The sequence below is a fragment of the Serinus canaria genome, chromosome 12, assembly GCF_022539315.1.
Source record: "Serinus canaria isolate serCan28SL12 chromosome 12, serCan2020, whole genome shotgun sequence".
NCBI classification, from domain to species: domain Eukaryota; kingdom Metazoa; phylum Chordata; class Aves; order Passeriformes; family Fringillidae; genus Serinus; species Serinus canaria.
In genome coordinates, this window is record NC_066326.1 from 6,555,709 (window position 1) to 6,576,800 (window position 21,092).

At 45.3% G+C, this 21,092-nt stretch overlaps 1 protein-coding gene across 2 annotated transcripts in view; it reads left to right on the forward strand.

Annotated features, from left to right (window-relative positions):
* Positions 1-21,092, forward strand: part of PRICKLE2 (prickle planar cell polarity protein 2) — a 103,534-nt gene that overhangs the window by 29,667 nt on the left and 52,775 nt on the right. Inside the window, exon 1 of one of the 2 annotated variants that reach the window (XM_018915211.3) lies at positions 16,489-16,572. The exons of the other annotated variant lie outside the window; for it this stretch is intronic. The gene's annotated coding sequence lies outside the window, so the exon portion shown is untranslated. Of the gene's footprint in view, positions 1-16,488; positions 16,573-21,092 lie in introns of those variants that run through there. 2 annotated transcript variants of the gene reach the window in all.

Sequence of the window (21,092 nt, forward strand, 5' to 3'; positions counted from 1 at the left end):
CTTGTGTTGATGTTCTGTAAGCAGGTTCTGCTGTGGCATTAGTTTTGTTTGCAAACAAGAAGCATGTTTATGGTGAAAGGAGTCTATCCCTAATTGCTTGGCATAAAAGTGTGGCTGAGGATTCATAGGGGGTTGCACATCCTCACTTCACAGTAACCACAGTGCCTCTGCTTCCTGATGACTTCACCTCCATCTCTGACAGCTACTTGAATGCAAACTGTCCACCAGCCTCAGCCTCTCACCTCACCAAGGGGTGAGCAGAGTTCATATCTGCTCCTGAGTCAGTTATACCACAGATAACCCCACCTTGCTGGTGCATTGCAGGGATTTGCAAGCCCTAGTACTGCAGAGGTGGTGGCTGAGGGTTTGATGTTAGGTCAGTCAGCACCTAAACTCTGCCCACGTCCTCTGAAAAAAGCTGTAAAAAATATAAAAAGTGTAAAAAAATCCCTGGGCTGGCCAGTCTGCCAAGGGGTTTCCCAGGGGGGTTTAGTTGTGGAGAAGGTAGTGGCCTGAAGGAAAGCCTCCTTATTTCTAGGGACAGGTAAAATGAGGTGATCCATATTGATGTGCTATGAGTTAAAGCCTAGAAGAACCAGGATTACTTTCTTTGGTAGAGATCACAGGACACAGAGGGCATGTGGTGTCCTCCAGTAAAGCACAACAGTGAATGTTTAAAGGAACATTACAAGTATTTTAAGGGCTTCTTACAAGTGTATTTGTCCATTTCCTGATACTAGTTATATCTGATGGACCTTTAGAAGCAAGGAGACTCCGTGAAACTATACCCAAGCAGCATGGGGCTGCCTAACAGGAAAGGACAGAGCTGCTCTGAGGTTTCCAGAAACAAAATTGCAGAGCCAATCCAAGATTCTTTAGTTCCAGTCAAAATTTTGCATCCCAGCCAGTTGAGCACTGTGATTGCCCTGAGGAGAGAACAGGGCCCCAGTCTGGGTGTGATGAACAGGGACTTGAGGTATCTCTAAGGGGATGTTTCTTCAGCAGACCCCTTTGTGGGAGCAAGGTATGGCCATCTGCATCCTTCTCATGTTTTGGTGGTCCATGACAGCTCTTTTGTATTGCTTTTTCTCCCCTCCCTGTTTTTTACTCATCAGTCTCCCTTAATTTAATGGGATTATTTCCAGGGATCTGGTTTTGGGCCAGTCCTGATTAATATCTTCACTGATGATCTGGACAAGGGGATATTCAGTCCACCACCAGTAAATTTGCAGATGCCACCCAGCTGGGAGCCTGTGTCCAACTGTTGGAGGGTAGGAGAGCTCTGCAAAGGGACCTGGACAGGCTGGAAGGGGAAGTTTAGGTTAGATGTCAGCACTGAAAGAGTGATTGGGCAATGGAATTGTCTGCCCATGGAGGTGGTGGAGTCACCATCCCTGGATGTGTTTAAAAAAAGACTGGATGGTTGAGTTGATGAGGGAGTGTTAGGTTAGGTCATAGGTTGGATTTGGTGATCTCAAAGGTCTTTTCCAACCTAGTTAATTTTGTGATTCTGTGACTCCACTTGATCATTTCCAGAAAACAGTTCTTAAAGCAAAATCTCTTCTTGTTTCTGCATTACTGTGTGATCATTCCATCTTGCAAGGTCATCCCTCATCAGCTGAGACACGGGGTCAGCACCCACGACCAAAATGTCTGTACAATTCAGCACAAGCTTAAACTGGGAATGGAAAGTCTCCTTTTCAGGTCAAGATATTTCTTTAGTTTTCAAGTATCCAGAGAGTTTGCAGAGTTTTGGAATACTTGGATCTTGTGTCAGCTTTCATTCTCTTTGGCATCCAGATGTTAATTATGGATGAACCAAGCAGCATTGCTGATGAGCCCATTCCCACACATAAATGCATATGAAGAATAAATGAGTATCTTGGCTGGAGCAAGCACACGTTCCTGCTCTGCTTATATGACTCCACATACCTTTGAAATAGATTCAAATCCAGTGTCACCATGTCACCATATGTTCTCAATATAGTGAGCATGTGTGTCTTGGGAGATGGAAATAATAGAATCAAAGTGTAATTCAGAGCCAGTTGTTGTTGGTCCAACTTCATTTATCATCATCATCGTCCTTATCAGTTGTGATTCTGACTGTGGGCTGCTGTTGGGCAGATATTGGCTCTTTTGTGGATGGTGTGGTTGGTGTGTTTGGTTGCAGTGCAGCTATTTTGGCACAATAACATGAACTGTGAAATTCCTTTTTCATAATATTGTTTTTCTGCTGTTCATGTGTATGGCATCTTGGAAGTAGAATGTAATTTTGCACATGATATTTTACATGGTGGAGAAGTAGTCCAAGAGTATTTGGTATTAACAAGATGTTTTTTAATGGGAAACATCTCTGTAGACACAGACTCAAGTTTTCATAGCTGTCTGTTCAGTAACTACCAGTTGTGTGCTCATTTAAGCAGATGTGTCTCCACCCATTCCCTTCAGTTTGTGTTTATTAGGATGATTTGTTTGCTTGCAAAGCTTGGAGAATTTCAGTCAACCAATTTGCAATAGGAAATAAGCGAATAATAAACTTTGCAGAAGTTGGTGCGTGATCTGTTTCAGGTACAGGGATTGCTAACTGTTTTTTCAGACATGAGCACAGCCGAGGCTGTTACACACAACAATATCCTGCTGCACTTGATTTCTTCCTCTGCCTCTTCCTGCGTGCGCAGACGTAGCCAAGGTCCAAGACGCAGATGATTACTCACACAATCAATTCCTCTGCCCCTTTGGGGCAGGTGGTTGGACTGAGGGACCTTGCATGAACCCTTCTTTTCTCATTATTATTTGGTTGAAACATTGACTTTGTATCTTGTGCGCACATAGTTTTCCAGCAGGCTACCAGTTCGATACCATTCCCTGCTCTTTGAAAGATTTGCAAGGTGTTAACCATTCATCAGGCATTTACTATTGAATTCTCTGGTTGTTCAAAGTTCCCAGCAGCTGTTGGCTTTGAATCTCCCACATACACATTGCAGAAACCACTCTTTTCCAGAAATCATTATAGCAGGGAAAATCTTGGCCCCAGCTGCTTTCCAATGCTGTCACTGCCTGGTTTGTGCTTTGGCACACGTGCATTTTGCCACCTGCTGATATCTCAAATACTGTTTTGCACACAGGTGGACAGAGTCCTTTTAGAAATGACTCTAGCAGTGTTGTATTCATCAGAAGACATGAAAAATCAGGCTTTTCCTATATTGTCCATATACATCATAGTCTTCTGTTGGGTTTTTGAAAGCCAACTGTGCAGTGCACAGTTGGGCTATCAATAAACATGCTTGACACTTTCCTGCAGTGGCTAGAGAATTGTGTTGAATGTCTCTGTAGATTTCACGTGGTTTGATAAACATGCTTAGTCTATCATCCCTCCCTATCCGTTTCCTGCAGTGATAATTGATTGTAGAAAACTTAATAAATAAATTCAGGCCAATCCATCAAATAACCAGCTTGAAAAACATTGTGCCTTTCTCTCATTTGGCAAACAGATGCCAGATATTAGGGCTACGAGTCACAAACCTGAGTGAATTTAATGGGGAGGTTCTCATCATTCCCAAGGCCTTTGCCGAGAGTTGTAAAATAAATTATCCTCATTAATTTTAATATTTCATGAAATCTCACAAAGTGATGGCATTCTGGGCAGATTAATACAAAAGCTATAAAATTCACATGTGCCATATGTTATATGAGCACCAAATGGGATGCCTAGGCATCAATATCCTTTTAAATTTGGCTTCAGCAGTGATTCATGACATTGTCCCTGATGAGAGCCTTGATATTGCAAGTGACATTATTTCAATGTGCATTTGCTCTGTGCAACTGGTTATTGGACTGGATTTATGAAATCCCACCACACACGGTGTTTGCTGGCTGTTTCAGCTGCCTTGGTCTATGTGGTGGCATGGTAGGACCAGTGAAGTCTCCTTCACTCTGGGTTAAATAGCTGGGCTCAGTTGGCCAGGTGGGTGTTTTGGTGCAGACCTGAGCTCTTTGACAGCTGCTTCCACACTAATGAGCCAGCTCGGGTTTCTGCATCAAATCCACCCTTACTGTTTTGTTTTCCTGCTTGCAGCCTCCCCAGGCTCCTCACATTTAGACAGCCCTGGTTAAAAGCAGGTTGGAGTGTGTCCTCTCTTGGTCCTCCTGACTGTAAAGTTTATTTGGGAAGTGCTCTACTCAGTCAGCATTATCAGGTGCCTTTTGTAAACTTACAATATTAACACAACTATAGTTTGACTGTTGCTCCATTGTCTGTGCAAATGTCTGTAAAAGCGGTCTGCCAGCTGAGTTTAGGGGGTTTCATAATTATTATTTTTTTATTTCTTCCTTGGAAACCGTGGCAGCATCAAGGCTGGACTGTGCCAGCATAGTCACAGGCAGTGCTTGTTACCTGGCTCTGCATTTTGTCCTGCCTCTCCTCGGATGCTGCATCTGTTCACTTATCTCCGAGCCATCCATCATTTCTTAGGTCTCAGCCTGTCTCACCAAGACTACTTTTTGGAAGGGGTGGGCTCCATTTTGCCATGTTGAGCTCCCTTGGCATGCCAGGCTCCCCCACAGTGCCTGCATCCTGCAGCAGCAGATCCTGGGTCCCTGTGCCAGTGCCAGCCCCAGAGAGGTGGCCAGGATAACTTACTCCAGCCACTAGCAGCAAAACAATGGTGTGGTTTGGTTGTGTTCACTTGCTGAGAAGTTAAACCTGTCCCTCAACAGAGATTTGAGATCCACCCTTGACAGAGATGTTTTTGATTATAATTGTCTTAATGCACTTTTAACCTGGAGGTTATTCTGCAGCTCACAGAATGGTTTTGAAAATCCTGTCCCATGGGCTTTCCTGTGTGCTGGGGATTAGTGCCATTAACAAGAAGCACAAAACCATGTGGTTTGTTCTTCCTCTGTTTGCTAATATTTAACATAATGGTCTAATGTGCTAAAAATAGCCCATGTTCTTCCTAAGGCACCAATACCATTAATTTCTTAAATAGTCAGTTTTCAGTTTTTCAGGCTGCTGCATTTTCTCTGAAGAAACAAGTTTTCACAGAAAGAGCTGCAAAATAAAAACCAGATATAGTTACTATGTAGGAAATAGGGGATTAGTTGGCAACATACTTAGGTTTTTGTAGAAATGAGCCATGAGGTGTTAGTCCTTAGCCCGGTGGAAGTGTAGTTGCTGCTAGGCAGTATTTTATACTCTTTGCATGCTGATTTCATAGCACTGTAGATGCTCTGGGATGGTGTGAGCAGACCCAAGCCGTGGCTGCTGTGTATGTACAAGAGAAAGCAGAGCCCAGCACTCTGGGTTGGCACTGTGAGTTTATGCCTGTCTCTTGAATACCTCTTGAGAGAAAAGTCAAAGGTCCCCGAAAGCATCTAATCAAGGCAATCCAGGAGCAATTAAAAACCTGCAGGTGTCTGTGTTGCAGAGTGGGTGTGGGCATTGATGAGGAAAGCATTGAGAAGCAACTGGGAGAAAGGCACCGAGACTGAGGTTCAAAATAGAAAAGATGTTAATGTGGATGAGAGCATTGCCTCCTGCTGAAAACATGCCTGAATCCCAGTGCAGCCCCTTGCTGCCTCCTGGCTCTGGGGGGAGAGGGGAGAAGCTTGTGCTGGGAGATGAGTGGGTGCCCCACTGTACTCATTAGCCATCAGACGGGAATTAGCTGTGTCTGGGATCTCACTCATCCCCTGGGCATCCTCATTCCCTGAGCATCCTGCTCCCCTGGTGTCTTTACTAGGCAGTGGCTGCCCTGCAGTGGTTCTCTCCTTTCCAGGCTGACTTTGTCCCCTTCTTGGTCCAAGATGGGCAGGCAGGAGGCAAAGGCTGGCAGGACAAAGGCAGGGTTAGGCTTTGTGATAGCACTGCCGTATCATTCATTGGTGCTGGGCAGGCAGCTTGCTCACAGGCAGCTCTCTGGAGGGAATAGAGTCATCTGGAAAGCTGAGGCACACATTTTTCCTGTGCTGCATGACAGTGGGGTATGACTTTAAATAGGTTTTCTTGATGTGATTTCCACTGTTCACTATCCCCTTGGGATTTTGGTGTGTGTGAGGCAGGCGGGGCAGGTTTCCTAGGAGAGAGACGGTGCAGCACTGTGCCTGCTCACCCCTCTGTGCTCTGTGTCCCCAGGGCTATGTCACTGCTGTCTCACTCCTGGCACAGCACTGTGACATCCCTCCCTGGTGTAATCTGCCTGCAGTGCTGGAAACCCTGTGGGGCTGGGAGAGTGTGGAGAGAATAAAAAGACGCAGCTCTAAAAGGGTTATAGGGGTGTCACCGTGCCAGACCCACCAGGGCTGAACAGGAGTTCAGCCCAGACCCCAGCACAGATCCCTGCTGTGGCATGAAGATGTGTTGTGGGGGTGTTGAGAGGAAACTCTCCAGCAAACAATGTGGTTTCAAGAAGGAGAGGAGGAGAAGCCATCCATGGGTCAGGCAGCCCTGGCCACCCCCAGAGCTGCTGGGATTTTTCTTCCTTCCCCCTGTCCAGGGACGCTTGTTTGGGTTTTCTGGTGGTATTGTTGAGCTGGGTCATTCCTAGCTATCAGGACACTCAGGGGTTAATCTCAGCATTTCTCCACTCTTTCAGCAGAAGGACAGCAAGTCCTTGCTGTGTTTTGTTTCTAATCAGTTGGCCAGTTCAAGTAAAGCAATGTCAGAAAAAGCATCTTCCAGTGACAATATGATTAATTCCTTCTTAAGGAAAAATAACAAAAAGAGTTGGGTATTTTCCCCCCTTTTTTATTTGCCATTACCTGGAGATGGTCTGACAGTAAAGAACCTATGATTAATTGCACCAAATGAATTATAATAGACACCATTTTTGGCACCGTCTGTATTTCGTATGATTTTGCTGTTATCTCGTTGGCTCCATGCAGAAAAATTATCTCCAAAACCACTGTAAGGAATGTTAACTTCCTTTCCTTATTACAGATTGATCTTTGATATCTGCTTTTCTTCAGGAGGTCTTTTATTCCCACAAGTGATACAAACCTTTTGCTGTTTTCCATATATTACACTTAAGTAGTTCAATACCTTTGGAAGCCTATATGGGAACATTCAATAAAGACTCAATGATTACTGTATTTTGAAGGTTATATGATATGAGAAATCATATGTTGTTTAATAGCTGAATATATCTGTGCTGTTGATTTCATATAAACCAATATTTTTAATAAGACAGAGAAAGAATACCTTCTTTTTGTTGTTTATATCCCCTAGAGTGTGAATATTTTCCCATCTGTGGTTTCCAGTTAAATGGATTTTCAATCTCTCTGAAATTTCTGCCCAAGTCTCAGCAATATTTGCTTAAGAGTAATCAGAGTATTATCCAAATCTCTGTTCAAAGCAACAGTGACCTTACCAGTGGTAAGCAATAATTGGATTATTTTCAGAGCTGTAGTGAAGATTCACTGTAATAACAAGAGAAGAAGCACCAAATGATAGCACCACTTGTCTTCAGCACTGTAAGCCACAGCACTTTCCATAGGATAGTTTTAATATCTTAGCATATTATAGATACTGAGTGAGAAAGGCAGATCTGGGGAATAGATGCTGCCTTGCAGTTTGGGGTGATGCATGTGCTTACGGCAGGTGAATTCTTTTATTATAAAATCCTTAAGGTTGGAAAAGACCTCTAAGATCACAAGTCAAACAGTTAACTCAGCACTAAACCTTATCCCAAACAACATCCACACGCCTTTTTGTTTATTATTATTAGTATTAGTATTGTTATTATTGAAGTACTTTTGTCGGGGTGTGATGCTCTGTATGTGTACCCAGGGCAGTGCTCACCTGCCTGCAAGGTGCGTTTCAGCAGGTGCTGCCTCACTCTGGTGGTGCATACACAGGCACAGCCCAAAACATCCTCCCTTGGTGGCTGGGACACCTCCATGTCCTGTGTCCCTGCTCACACAGCCTGGTCCTGGGGTGCAGGAGCAGCATTCCCTAGCAAATCCCAGTGGGGTTTCCTAGAAGACAAATTGGAAACCATTTGGGAGAGCAAATCCATCCCCACCCAGTGTGGGGTGAGCCTGATTGCCTCCCTCTCTGCTTTTAATTGTAATGAATTATCTGGCTCAGCACAGCAGGGTGCTGAGACTCTTGGCTGAAACTTGTGTAATTCACGTAAGTGTTTACATAAAAGCCAAGTAAATGTTAAGCTTCCTACAGATTCCAATATACATGAACCCTTGTTTGTATTCAGTTTGGGAGGCTGGGGAAGCAAAGCAGCCCATATGGCTGTGCACTGGAGCAGGGAATGTGTGTGTCTGTGCATACACATGTACAGGTCTCTTGCGGCACTTCAGAACGGGGTTCAGTGGTGGATGTGGTAGTACTAGTTAATGGGTGACCTTGATGATCTTAGAGGTCTTTTCCAACCTAAATGATTCTGTGAATTGCACATGTTAAAATAAAAATGTTGACCTTTAATTTTCCCCTGGAATGGGTTTTGTAGTGACTTGTCTGGTTATCCCTCCAAAAAAAAGAATTCTGTATAATTTTGGTTTATTAAGAGAAGCTCAAGGGCACAGGGGAGTTTTTGCCTCTTGACCAATAAAGAAGGAGACCTGTGCCATCGAAGCTACCAGTGTCCTTTGATGTCCTCCCATGTGCCCCTATCATTCTTCTAATTACTACAAATGAGCCTCCTGCAGCCCAGGCTGCTGTGTAATTCTAACCAAGTCTGCTCGCCAGATGGGATCCTTTCTGGGCAAGACCTTGGCAGTGTCTGTCCCCACACTGCGACAGGAAGCATGTCACACAAGCAGCATGAGATGTTGGTCCTGACCTGTGATGGCACCTGGATGTGGAGCAGAGCTCCCTCAGCCTGGCTGTGCCCTGGTGGGCTGAGAGAGGACCCCTGGCTCTGACACAGGCTCTGTCCTGCAGAGCTTTGACTCTCTTGGCTTCCCCTTGACCCGAGAGGAGCCAAAATTTGTGATGCTGCGCATCAGCCAAGCCCTTTTTATTGTCCTGATGAGGCCAGGTTTGCTTTGAAATAACCAAACCAAACGAGGCTGTTAGAGATTTTGCATTAAGATAATTCCCTGGGCACAGTGCAGCCAGGAGATCTCAATACCTGGATGTAATTTATTTTTAGAAGGCATGTTTAGGTGCATAATGACCTCATTACCGTGCCAGTTGCAGCCCTGCGTGTTTAGGAGTATTTAATTGTTTTCATTCCCTGTGCACAGTCCTTTGAGTGGATAGGGTAGGAGCAGGAGAGGAAGGGAGGTTGTGTGATGGAAAATAATAAAGAATGCTGAGGCAGAAAGTCAAGTGCTTGTCTTGAAGCATCCCTGTAAGATTCCTTCCCTAAAGCATCCCAATATTCAGGGAACTTGCAGTGTTTTGGAGCCCTTTCCTCCAAAGAGGAGAGGCAGCTCCTTCCATTCCCTTCTGAGGAGCCACAATTTTTTCCTCTCTTAGGTTTTTCTGCTGAGAAAAAAATGTTTGAAAGGCAACCTGAGCTCCCCTTCATCAAATGCCTAGAAGCTGGGGATTGAGGAGGGAGCCTGAGACAGTGTGCACACAGCCCCTTCCTAGCTGCTCCCCAGAGATTTCTGTCATGTTTGCTTGCCAAAATCTCGAGGTGTCTCTGCCTTTCCCCAGAGAACCCCCCCCCCAGCAAAAAAGAGTACCCAGCTGCACCCTTGCCCCCTTCCCCCTCCCAACCACATCTTTTCTCTCTTAAGTTACTAGTCATTATCATCTCTTAGGCAACAAATGGGACAAAATTCCCTGAGAGAAAGAAAAAAAAAAAGGAAAAATCCTAACCTCCAACACCTCCTCACTGCTCCTGTGCAAGAAAGAATGTATAAAAGCAGGTAAAAGAGAGAGAAAAGGAAGGGGAAAAAATACTTGTGTTTCTCTGGCAGTGGTTTCCTAAGGAGCCTTGATTATTCAGCAGCAGTGGAAAAAAAAAAAACAGAAGATGTAAATAATCTTCAGGATTATGCTAAAGCCAAGCTTCAGTCATTTTCCTGGAAAAAAAAAATGCATGAGGTCTGTGCATTTAATAACGATCAACCAGAATTTCTCTAGGGCTTCTTGTATTTTCATTAAAAGGATCAGTTGTCTTGAAGAGAAATGGTAATTCTGGTATCTACAAATACCCTTTGGTTGGGAAGCATGTGGTTCAGGTTGGTGTGCTTCTGTGATTGGACTTTTTCTTCCCCTTTTCTTTTCGTGGTACTAATGTACATTCACATCCATGGTTGCACACTGATGTGATCAAAAGCAAAGGGTTGGTTTATCATGAAATGGCAAACCAGGGCTGTACTTTGCAGTGCAGAATGTATCAAGATAAAAACACAACATGATTTTTAGCTTTTCCTGTGTTTATGTTTGCTGCCAGAGGTACTCAAGTGATTTTTCAATGTGTATACATTACAGTCAGGTTTTCAAAAAAAAAAAATGATAGTATCTGTTGAAATCTATACAGGATCTTACCCTGCTGGGCTTAATTTTAGGCTATTGAGTTTATCGTTCAAGTAGGAAAAAAATGGGTTTGTTGTGTGTATTTAATCAAGTGCAGCAAAAAAGTTTCACAGGCATCGTTCATCTTCACAAGCCAATTTTGATTTCTATTTTGTAGAAAAACCCTACCCCAGTAAAATGAACTCATTTATTGTGCAGATCTGATGGCACCAAGATTACAGCTGCTGGCAGGTATCAGCTGGTTTATGAGGACACTCCCCATATGGATTTTTGTTTTTATGGGGTTTCAATGTTGAGAACTGTGCGTTTAATCACTGCAGAAATGCCGGGAGCCGAGGATTTAGGGATGCTTGGAAAAAAGGGAAAGTGCATGGTGTTCCCATTGCAGCTTCCAAAGCACGAGATGTGCTGCAGGCGCCTGAGGCTGCTGGATTACCAGCAACTGGCTGGGTTTAGGGTGCTTATGCATCCTTAGGCAGCTTTTATCCTTTACATCCCTTGCTCTCCTGGGAAGCCCCATCTATAGAAGAGGCACTCATCCCTTTTGTGGTGCAGCCAGGTGTGGTAAAGCAGTTGGCATGGGGCGTGAAGGAGGTCTGTGGTCCTTCTCTGAGCTCCTGAGAGCAGGAGCTCAGATCCTCTCTGTTCCTCAGGCTCTGGCTGTTTCCATGCAGTGCAATACCCCAGGTGATGAGAGGAGGGTGAAGAGGGGTATTGTCTTTCATAACTCATGGCAAGGAACCACTTGGGCAAGCAGTGAGTGCATCTTTTCTGAGTGTGGCACAGCTAAGGTTATGCTTGCCAGCAGACAAGGCTGTAGCTGAAGCTTCCTCTGGGGGAACCCTATTGGCTGCACTACAGGACATTTTAGTATTTAATAAAGACTTGAAAAAATGTCATGATTTGCCAGTTTGGTGGCACATGGGTAGTTGAGAAGGTACTTTGGCTGTGGTAGTGGTCACACATGAAAGCAGCCAGTGAGGTGCCTGGGTGGCATAGCCTGAGCAACAGGCATCCTCATGTGGGCAAATTTTGGGCAAGCAGGCATGAAAATCCATGTTCCAGGAGTGGGGTTAGTAAAAATACTTGGCTTTGTTTCAGATAGCCCTTTGTGTGTAGGAGATGCTCTGATTTATTAGTGCAAGGGCTTGTCAAGGTGGGGCAGTGTGGCTCACATTGCTCAGAAACAAATCCCAGTCATCACTACTCAAACACCTGTCTGGGGTTTGTTTCCAGCAGCCCTTAACTCAAGAAGCAGTTCCTGTCCCTCCAGGTTAAGACATAGGCAAAGAATGGTGGGGGGAGAAAGAAGTTATGTGTCCTAAGCTGCAGGAAGGAAGCACTGGTATTTTTCATAATTTGAAGTGCTAAAACCATAATCTTCCCTGAACACCCAGGCTGTCTCATATATCTGTGAGCTGCTACAGCAATATATTCTTCAGGTCCAGATGTACCAGGGGTGGTGGTTTGTGAGCTATTGTGGTAATGCAAAAAAAAAAAAAACTAAACCAAAAAACCCCAAAGCTAACAAACAAAACAAAAAAAAAAAAAACACCAAGAAAACCTGGGAAGGGGGCAGGGAGGGTATGTGATGCCAAGTGGAACAGTTCTGTCTCACCAGTCTCAAAGAGAAATGATGGAACACTGAAGGAGACAGGCTCCATAGCACAGATTAATGTGCAATGTTTGAAAGCAGCCAAGAACATTTTATACACACACGGCGGGGCTGGAAGGAGCTGGGTGGCTCATCTCTGCAGAAACCATTCCTTTCCCTAAGAGAGCATTTAAAAAAAATATAAAGGAGAGTACAAAGGTCTCCAGGAGAGCTCAGCTGCTCAGGCAGTTTAATTGGCTGAAAGCAGAGCTTTACAGTTGGGATTAATATGAATATTTCTTAATAATGTGTGGTGACACATTGTCAGGAGTTCCAGGGTCAGGACTGCAAGGCTGCACAGTGGTTGCAATGAAAATTCTTGCCTTTTCCTTCTGGTTTTTATTACTACAGTCACTCCCAATAGTGTGTATTGAAAGGAAGGTGTTGTTAAGTTGGTTTCTTCATTTATTCCTGTGCAACTAGTGAAAAAAGTGGAAAGATGAGAGGAAGAACAACCTGCAGAGCCTGGTAGTGATGCCTGCATTGTGGGTTAGCTGGTGGATCCACACAGATTTTGACCTGCACACAGGATGTGCAGTGCATCAGTATAAACCTAAGCAAAATGCAACAGAAAGCAAGTAAAAAGTGATTTAGCAGTGCTTGAGGTGGCTCAGAAGGACCTGAGACCATTAGTGTTTTTACAAGCATTTTTCAACTGGCCTTACTGCCTTTTATCTCTGTGGGTCTCCCCTGAGTGACTACCAGCAGGGGTTGCCTGAAGGGAGGAGGTGGCTCTCCTGTCCCTGCTCCCAGGCAGCCAGGGGATGTCTGTGGCCGTAGTTGAGGGTTACTTTGCTGCTTCAGTTTTTTTTTCCTTTTTTCCTTCTTTCTCTCACCTTCCCTTCCCTCCTGGTAATTTCAGAGCCCGGTAATTTCAGTTCTGGGAAGCCCGCCTCCTTGATCAGCATGTGTAATTGCCACCAACCCTAATGGGATGCACTCAGAAGAATGTTTCTGTAATTTTCCTGCACTCCCACCTGCCCTTGCCCCTCTCCAAGAGTGATTGCCTCCACAGCTTTATAATCAACATCAAAACCACAGAAGAGAGGTTCCTGTGCCTGGAGCCACTGCAGAGCAGTGAGGCTGAAGCCTTCCCCACTCTCTCTAAAGCCTGTGCCTCTCTAAATTAGTGGCACAACAGCGAGCAGCAAGCACACAGCTGATAAAAGTCTCAGCGAGCCGTTTGTGCCTGTAATGATTGTCTTTTATGCATAGATAATTTTGACAGAGTTAGACTTCCGAAAACCACTGTCATCAGGGTGGAGTGAGCTGACCTCTTAATCATAAGGGGAATTAATGGGAATTACAGCTGCTGGAGCCCCCCTCTCTGCAGGGCTTGGTTCAGGGGTAGCACTGGAGGGGAATTCAGAAACGAAGCAGCGTGTGTTGTCCTTAGAGCTGCAGATAAAGTGGCAGCAAGGCCATTCCCTGGGGAGATGGGAGGTGTGGAGGAGATAAACTCCAGGAGCACAAACACCAGATTAGCAGCCTAATTCTCAGGAGCATGAGCACACATGCATTTTCATTGCATCCACTCGGTAACTAACAGAGACTTTTAATTTAGCAGAGAGGGAGACCAGAGCTGCCGGGATTTGCAACCTTTCTGGTGTCTGTATCCAAAAGACACCCAGGTGGGATGATCCTGCATTACCTCTCTTGATGGGACTTCTGTTGTGTAAGTTGATTTAGCACCGTTGATGTGAAGTGAGCTGAAATTCAAAGGGTTCCTGCTGATGCTTTACCCCATCTGAGGTCCTGACTATCTGCAGATATTACCAAACAGCTACTAAACTTCACCAAGCATTTCCTCCAGGTTTTCTTTTTAGGATAACCTGCTTTTAAAAATGCCATCTATCCATGCAGCCTGCAGAGATTAAAAAAAATGTTTATTTCATCCATGCAGAAGACTCATAAAGTCGTTAAATATGCTTTATATTGGTGTTTCTCAAAGGAAGGGCTGATTATCTGGTCTCAAATACCCAGAATGTGGTTGTTGTGTGCCTGAGTGTGTGTACACAAGAGCTCTCTGATGAGTAGTCAGACAGGCTGCTCAGACAGACCACACTTAGGAATTTGTGAAGAATAACACAGCAAGTTGCATTGAAATGCTCTTGTCATTGTGCATTCCAAATGCATGTGCCAGGGCATGGAAGAGAGGACAGCAATTAGTCAGTCCTGTTAATAATGAGTATAGTGCTGGGAAGGGAAAAATGATGATAGAATGAGCTGTTCCTTTTGTAAGAGTAAAAGGAAGGTAAATGGCATTTGCTCACTTCCATGTGTGCACTTCAGGAGTTTTTAAAGTCTGCTTATCAGTTTGGGTACTAATTGATAGGGAGGAGTGGCAGGTTTTATGCAGAACTAGCAGTAGGCTTGTACTTTGGGAAGTGTGATGAAGTAGTCCTCTTCCAGGGCAGCTGGAGAGAGATGATGCCCTCAATGAAGGTGATGTCCCTGCCCAGCAGAGGCACTGGTGGGACCATGGGCACCCCTATGCTGTGTCAGCCAAGGAGGAGTTTCTCTGGAAACTGTGTCCTCCTTCCAAAGAGGACACAGCCTTTATCTAAAGTTTTACTGTGTGGTAGCCTATGAAGGTGTGAAAGTCCCCGTGCGGAATACATGCTCAGGAAAGGATGAACACCTTTCCAAAATACTAAATTTTGGGATCTTCAGGATGTCATTCAAGGATTTAAGACCAGGGGGAAAAGTACATTACGCTGATCTCTGATGGTGCTGTCTCTGGCTCAGCTGAGGCTGGCACCAGGTGGCACAAGGGTGGCTTTAACTCTGTGTTTGTTATGGGGAAGATCAGAAGGTCCCTATTTGCTGTCCCATGTCTAGTGCTGAGGTGCTCACCTACCACACAACCCAGGTTAAATGACACAGTGGGGAAAACTCAGACTTGCAGGGGAGGGTAGGGAGAATATATTTTGGGTAGTCTGTCAGTCAGCTTGACACTAATTGGTTGCAGTAAGTAATCGTTCTCCATGTAAATTAGGCTCCAATTTCCTCTGTAGTCTGTCTGTTTGCTGTGTGGGCTTCGGTCTCTAATTAGGCTCTCACGTGGCAAACCTGGTTTGTAAGCTGCTTTTGTTCCTGGAGAGCCAGGCTCAGCCCTCCCCGAGGCTGCCAGTGCTCTTCCAGCCCCGCTCCCCAGTGGAATGTTTCTTAGATTAACACTGCCAAGTTCTAAGTTCTTCTTTTAACGTACATTTTGATTACTTCTATATTTAAAGCTTGCAGTGGTGGTGGGGTTAGACTGCAAAGAGGCTTATTGGACTTGCAATGGGAATACCTCTCCGAAATGCTTCCTCTGTGTTCCTGGAAGCCCTGCTCACTCTTCCATGAATAGACCTCATTGAATCCCCAGCCTGTGCTAGGGCTGGGGCAGCTTGCCCACATCTGGATTCTGCTGCCTGTCTGCCGGGACACCTGGAGTGCAGACCACTGGCTCCCCCCTCGCTTGGAGGAGCTGTGTGACCACATTCAGAGGTCACCCAGATGCCAGCCCACGTTCTGGAGCTGCTCCAGGGTTGCACATCTGTAAGTGAGTGCAGCAATGTGCAGTTGCACCAGAGGCTTTTGTCCCTGCCTGTCGGTTGTTTGCAAATGAATGCAGGTTTCCAGGTTGCTGCCTGTAGCCCTGTGCTTTCTGAGACCAGAAACACAGAACCAGTGCAGCCATAGTATCAATCAGGGTCAAGCCTCTAGGTGTGTGTATAGCACACAGAAAGTCGTCTCTACAGTCAGTGTCTGCACCAGGCTGAAAAATAAAAGGCAAACTGTATGTTTTGGCCGGCCAGGCTGTTTGCCAGCAGCACTTTAAGATGCAGTTACCTTTGTGAAATTCAGTATAACTTCAGGACCCATGTGCTGATGGTTTCTGCAAACCTTCTCCATACGTGTTACAGTCCTGCCCCAGATGTGGCTGGAGCACTGGTAGGCTTTCTTACAAGCAGTGCTTTTATTGGCATCCTGATGTTTGCCATACTGATTTTTCATCTGGTGATACAGGCTGAGAGTTGTCAGCTTTCTTCAATGCTCTCACATGGCTGTTAGTAAGTAAATAAGAAACTTTTTTTGTGAGTAAGAGGTGAAATAAATTTGAGCATGGGGGTGGATTTTTATTGCCTCTCTTTGTGTGACTTATACATTGGCAAGGTAACTTTGCTTTCATACCGCTAGTCGAAACTGCGAAGGATGTTGTCTCTGCAGAGAGCTCCATTTGGGTAAAGGGACAGGATTGGATCGGGGTTTAGGATTTTCTCCAATAAGCTAAAGCTGCGGTGGGCGTCGCTCCGGCAGCCGGGGCAGCGCCAGGGCCCTGCCCTCCCCAGATGACCACAGCGGCTGGCAGGGCACAGGCAGCCCCAGCTCCGAGGATGCTCCGGGGTCTGTCCTGCCGCTCCTTGCCCCTGCTCTCACCCGTTCCATGGGGCTGTTCCAGCCTGTGAATGCCTGTTTAGCCGGGGTAAGTAATCTCGCCCCGTTTACAGCATCTGAAAGTATAAGAGGCTTTAATGCTCTACCAATGTTTAGACCATTTAGGAGATGGTTTTCTCTTTCAGCTCTGATTCCTGCCTGCCTTTGAGAGCATCGGTTCCCTTTGCAGGCAGAGCCCAGGGGCTGTCGGGGGTCAGGCACAGGAGTAGGGCTGTGCTCTATCCTCTGCTAATATTTGGCTGAATATCTGGACACAGTAAAACTTTTCCTTGATGCAGACGTGACTTCTGTCGCCAGTCCCTGAGCTGCTCCTGAGTTTTCACTCTCTTTAAAACCCATGAAGAGTAAAACCCCGCGGGAGGCTGCAGCTTATCTTCAGCTCTGAGTTTCCAGACCTGCTGTGTGTCTTCTCAGCTGTTGCAAGGATATGTGTGGAATGACAGAATGCAGATTTTGGGTCTTTGGCAGCTGTGTTTAATGCAGGATAAAGGGGTTTTTTAACTTTGGGATGTTGGATTTCTTATGCCTTTGTTAATATGAATTCAGGAGAAAAACTCCAATTTTCTTTCAGGCAAAACAAAAGCTTCTTTTGAAGGAAACAAAGTGTTTTAAGTACTTAATCAACTTGCTGAATTCAGTTGCTTTAGGATAATTTAGGAATTAAACAGAAGGAGGCTGTGTTTGTAACAAACTGCGGTTTTGGTTGGAAACAAGGATTCATTCCTGCTGGAGAAGGCAGAGGAAGCCGCAGCCTGTGGGCAGAGCTCCTGGGTCTGTTTGCTGGGTGGGGGGGTGGGGGTTTAACAGCATCCTCTATTTGCCTTTGTTTAGGCAGTGCAAATTATTTGTGTACTTTAGGATTCCTTCCCTCCTTCAGCAGATGTTTTGTCTGTACAACTGGTGGAACAATTAGTGAGAGATGTGGCACTGGTGTGCAAACACCCTTTGGGGGTGGGTAGAGAAATCCCAGAGTCCATCCTGGGAGCAGCTGGCTGAGGGGCACAGTCAGCACAAGATGCCAGAAGCAAAATTCATATGGCCCAACGTGTTTGAATTTATTTCTGCAGAGGGTTTGTTCTCCCCACTGCCAAAACCAGGCAGGGGCTACTTCTTAGGGCAGAATATCCTGCTGCTGCTGCTTATTGCAAATTTCTCTCAACATGTGAATCATTCACTTGGGATTTTTATGGTGGTGGCTGGGGATGATTAAATGTTCAGACTGTAGGAAATTACCAGGAGATTTGAGTGTTTTCCTCAGTGGCTTTGGCCCCAGTGGTGGGGTGACATGGGAAGCTCTCCCTGTGTGGATCAGGCTGACTGTAGATTTTGAAGTCTCAGGTTGAGTGAGCATGTTTTAGCTCAGCTGCCATTTAAGTAATGGCAGCAACATGCTGCTTCCTCTAATGATCTTGATTTAAGTTATCGGTTATTTCCTTAATTAGCTACTTCATCTACTTACACCTTAAATTACTCTATTTGCTCACCCAGAGAAGGGGGGAAACGTTCTTTTTTTTTTTTTTCTCTTTTAAAGGGTGGCAGTGGAAATGTGCAGGCATCTGCAGTTCTGACTCCAGGAGATGTTGGTGCTTCTTGTGGGCTGACTCTCCTGGCAGCATGAATTTGAAATTAGATGTAGATGTACATTTATTCCTGGCATGTCATGCAGACAAACAAAATGAGTTGAAGAGGTCCTTTGAAAGCCCTGTTTGTGTGTATTAGCTGACTGAGGCTGGGGTTGTATCTCAGGACCAGTTCTGAAGGGGATAAAGCACCTTTTAATCGCCAGTGGTCTTTACATTTCCCATGCATTAGCACATGGCACTATGTTGGCTGCCCACTGTCTCCACACAGCACTTCAAGAGCAACCTCTCCAGCTGGCACCAGTTCCTCACCAGTATTCCCCACACACCATCCTCTGCTGCGCTTTTTCCTGCATCTCAAAGAGACTCAAATGGAGTCTCTTTCTCTTTGGAGACTCCTTGTGATACATGTGGCAGCAGCCCGTGCTTCAGACCAGTCTATTTGTTCCTGCTTTAGTTCTGTTTATTACTTTAATGATATTCCCTTCGTTAGCCTTAGCTTCACACTCTCCCTGGTGCAGAACTCGCTGAAACACATATTGTGTAATGAGCCTGCTTCCATATTTAAATCAGAGGGACAGGAGCTGGGACTCTCCCAGCTAAAAAGGAACTAAATGCTTGCCCTTCAGTTACATTGAAGGAAGCATCTGTGCCAAAAAATTTTGTACATAGGAGGAATTACCAAAAGTTCTGACGTACACAAGCTTTAGTCCTTTGAGTCTTCTACATTTTTAGCCGTTTGGCATGAATTTGGACTGTACAACTTTCCTCTGTCAGAGGAAACGTTTCCCATGGCCTGTGTGAAAGACAGAGCATTGCCCTGCAAAGCAAAACCACAGAGAGCAGCAGAGACATGTCTCCAGCACCAGCACTCACTCCAGCTGAGACCTGCTTGGATGGCAGTGCTGGAAATCCCACGTGTCACGTCTGGCAGCACACACAAACCCCCAACCCCAGTGCTGCCAACCCCAGCTGACTCTGGGCTCTCAGCATTACTCTTGTGGTCTTGGGTATCCCAGGGGAATTGCAACTTTCAGGTTGGTTTGTGAAATAGCTGAGGGTTGGTGGGAAGGACTCAAATACAGGAATTCTAATGAAAACAATATCCTAATATTTTTATGTTGTGATTGGTAAATGACTGTCATGGTGTTGTGCAAGCAGGCGTGGTGGATCTTGTGGTCAGCTATGCTTTGGACAGCATGGTCACTGATATAGCAATGCCTCTGGGTGATCCATGTCCCTTACGTGTCTGTCCTGGATTGCTTGTGCAACCTTGGACAAATCATGGACACTCTCCAAGCCGCAGATGAGGGAGAACAGCAGAGTTCCTGTTGCAGCTGTTCAGGAGTTGGTGTCAGGGCAGAGCCAGCCCCAGAGTGGTACCCAGGAATTCATGTATCCACAGGATATCTGCAGTGGACCCCCACTGTCACAGGGACCTCCAATGCAATGGAAAAAGACAGTAAAGCCAAATAAGCTAGACTCAAGAAGAAAATATATTGCAGGCTTGTCCCTTCTGCTTTTCTTCCTCTGCTGATCCTGGGAGGAGGTAGCTGAGAGGAAATATTTGCTCTTAACAGGGTTCGATTTCTCTTTGCATTCCTTGGAAATCTGTGTTTGGATTTTGCCCTGTTGGTGTTGGTTTATGCAGTGATGTTTCCAGCAGCTCGATTGTGTGGGTATAGTTCCAACTCTTGGTATTTCGTGCACAGATAAAAAAGAAAGAAAGATGGTACTGACTAATGAGGTGGCTATTTAATCACAGCAGGACTCGCAGGAAAATGTGCATTAAGTATTTATGGGACAGTATTCATTACCATTTTCACTCTGTTAGCACTGGGCAGTTAAGAAAGCTGCCGAGAGAATTGGAGTCTGTTGCACAGCCACAGACCTGGAAAGGGCTGCAGCAGAGGAAAGGCATGAACGCTGCCTTTGTTACCAGATGTGTCCCTCGTAGCTGGCATTGCACTTGGAGCTGCAGCAGTGAGCAGGGTTTTGGTAGTTTCACTTCCCGTTCTCAGAATGCTTGCGGTGAATATTTTAGGTCAGATTTTTCTGGCTGCTGTGTCTTATGAGAGTGCAAGTGGCTGACACTGAACCCCTGGTTTGCAGGCAGGCAATTAGAGAGATAAGCCTAAGTGACTTCATATGTCTCCTTTTTAGATTGCTCTGAGTTGATGTAAAGGGCTGGGATTAGCAGAGATTGAGTTCTCAGAGTGCTGGAAACCAGCTGTGGCCAGGGGCCTCATCCAGCACGATCTGTAGGTACAGAGTTACAGAGTGAGTTTTCTGTGGGCATGAAATGATGCCAGGAAGATTAGAACTGATGATAAAATGCTATTAATGCTTGCTTCACTAACAGCACAGAAGGTATCAAATTACTCTGGTGCTATAAATCAAAAGTGTTTCTTATATTTGTGAAGTGAAGCTATTTAAATGGTTGAAATACATTCACTTGCTGGCCATTGCATCCTCAGATACAGGATCACAGCAAGGTATCTTAGATTTCCCACAGTGTAAATGGATGTATGAAGCAGTAGCAGCCTGATTTAGTTTAAATTTCCCTTTGTGGTGACACAGGGGTCTTGTGTTAGATTTTAGGATGCCTTGTTCTGGACCAGTACTGTGAGCCCAAGACTGGCCTCAGGCTTGTGTCAAAAGCTGCAGTGGTCTGCCAGATTTGGGATTAGGGGCTGAAGGTCCATGATGCTGGCCCTGTCCAGCCACAGCAAGTGACATGCCCAGATCAGGCTATGCCCACAGGCACATCCCCTGGTGTAAAGAAATTTCCTTTTAGGATTCCTGTAATCAAGAGACAGCTTTGTCCTAGTTTTTAACAATTGTAAAAGGGACATACAGAGAAAGAATTACCTCCTTTAACCGAATGCCTGTTGGATAAAATAAATGTTAATCTTGACTAATTAGCAAATGGATTCAATGTGGATGTCTCTGTGATCCATTTATGTGC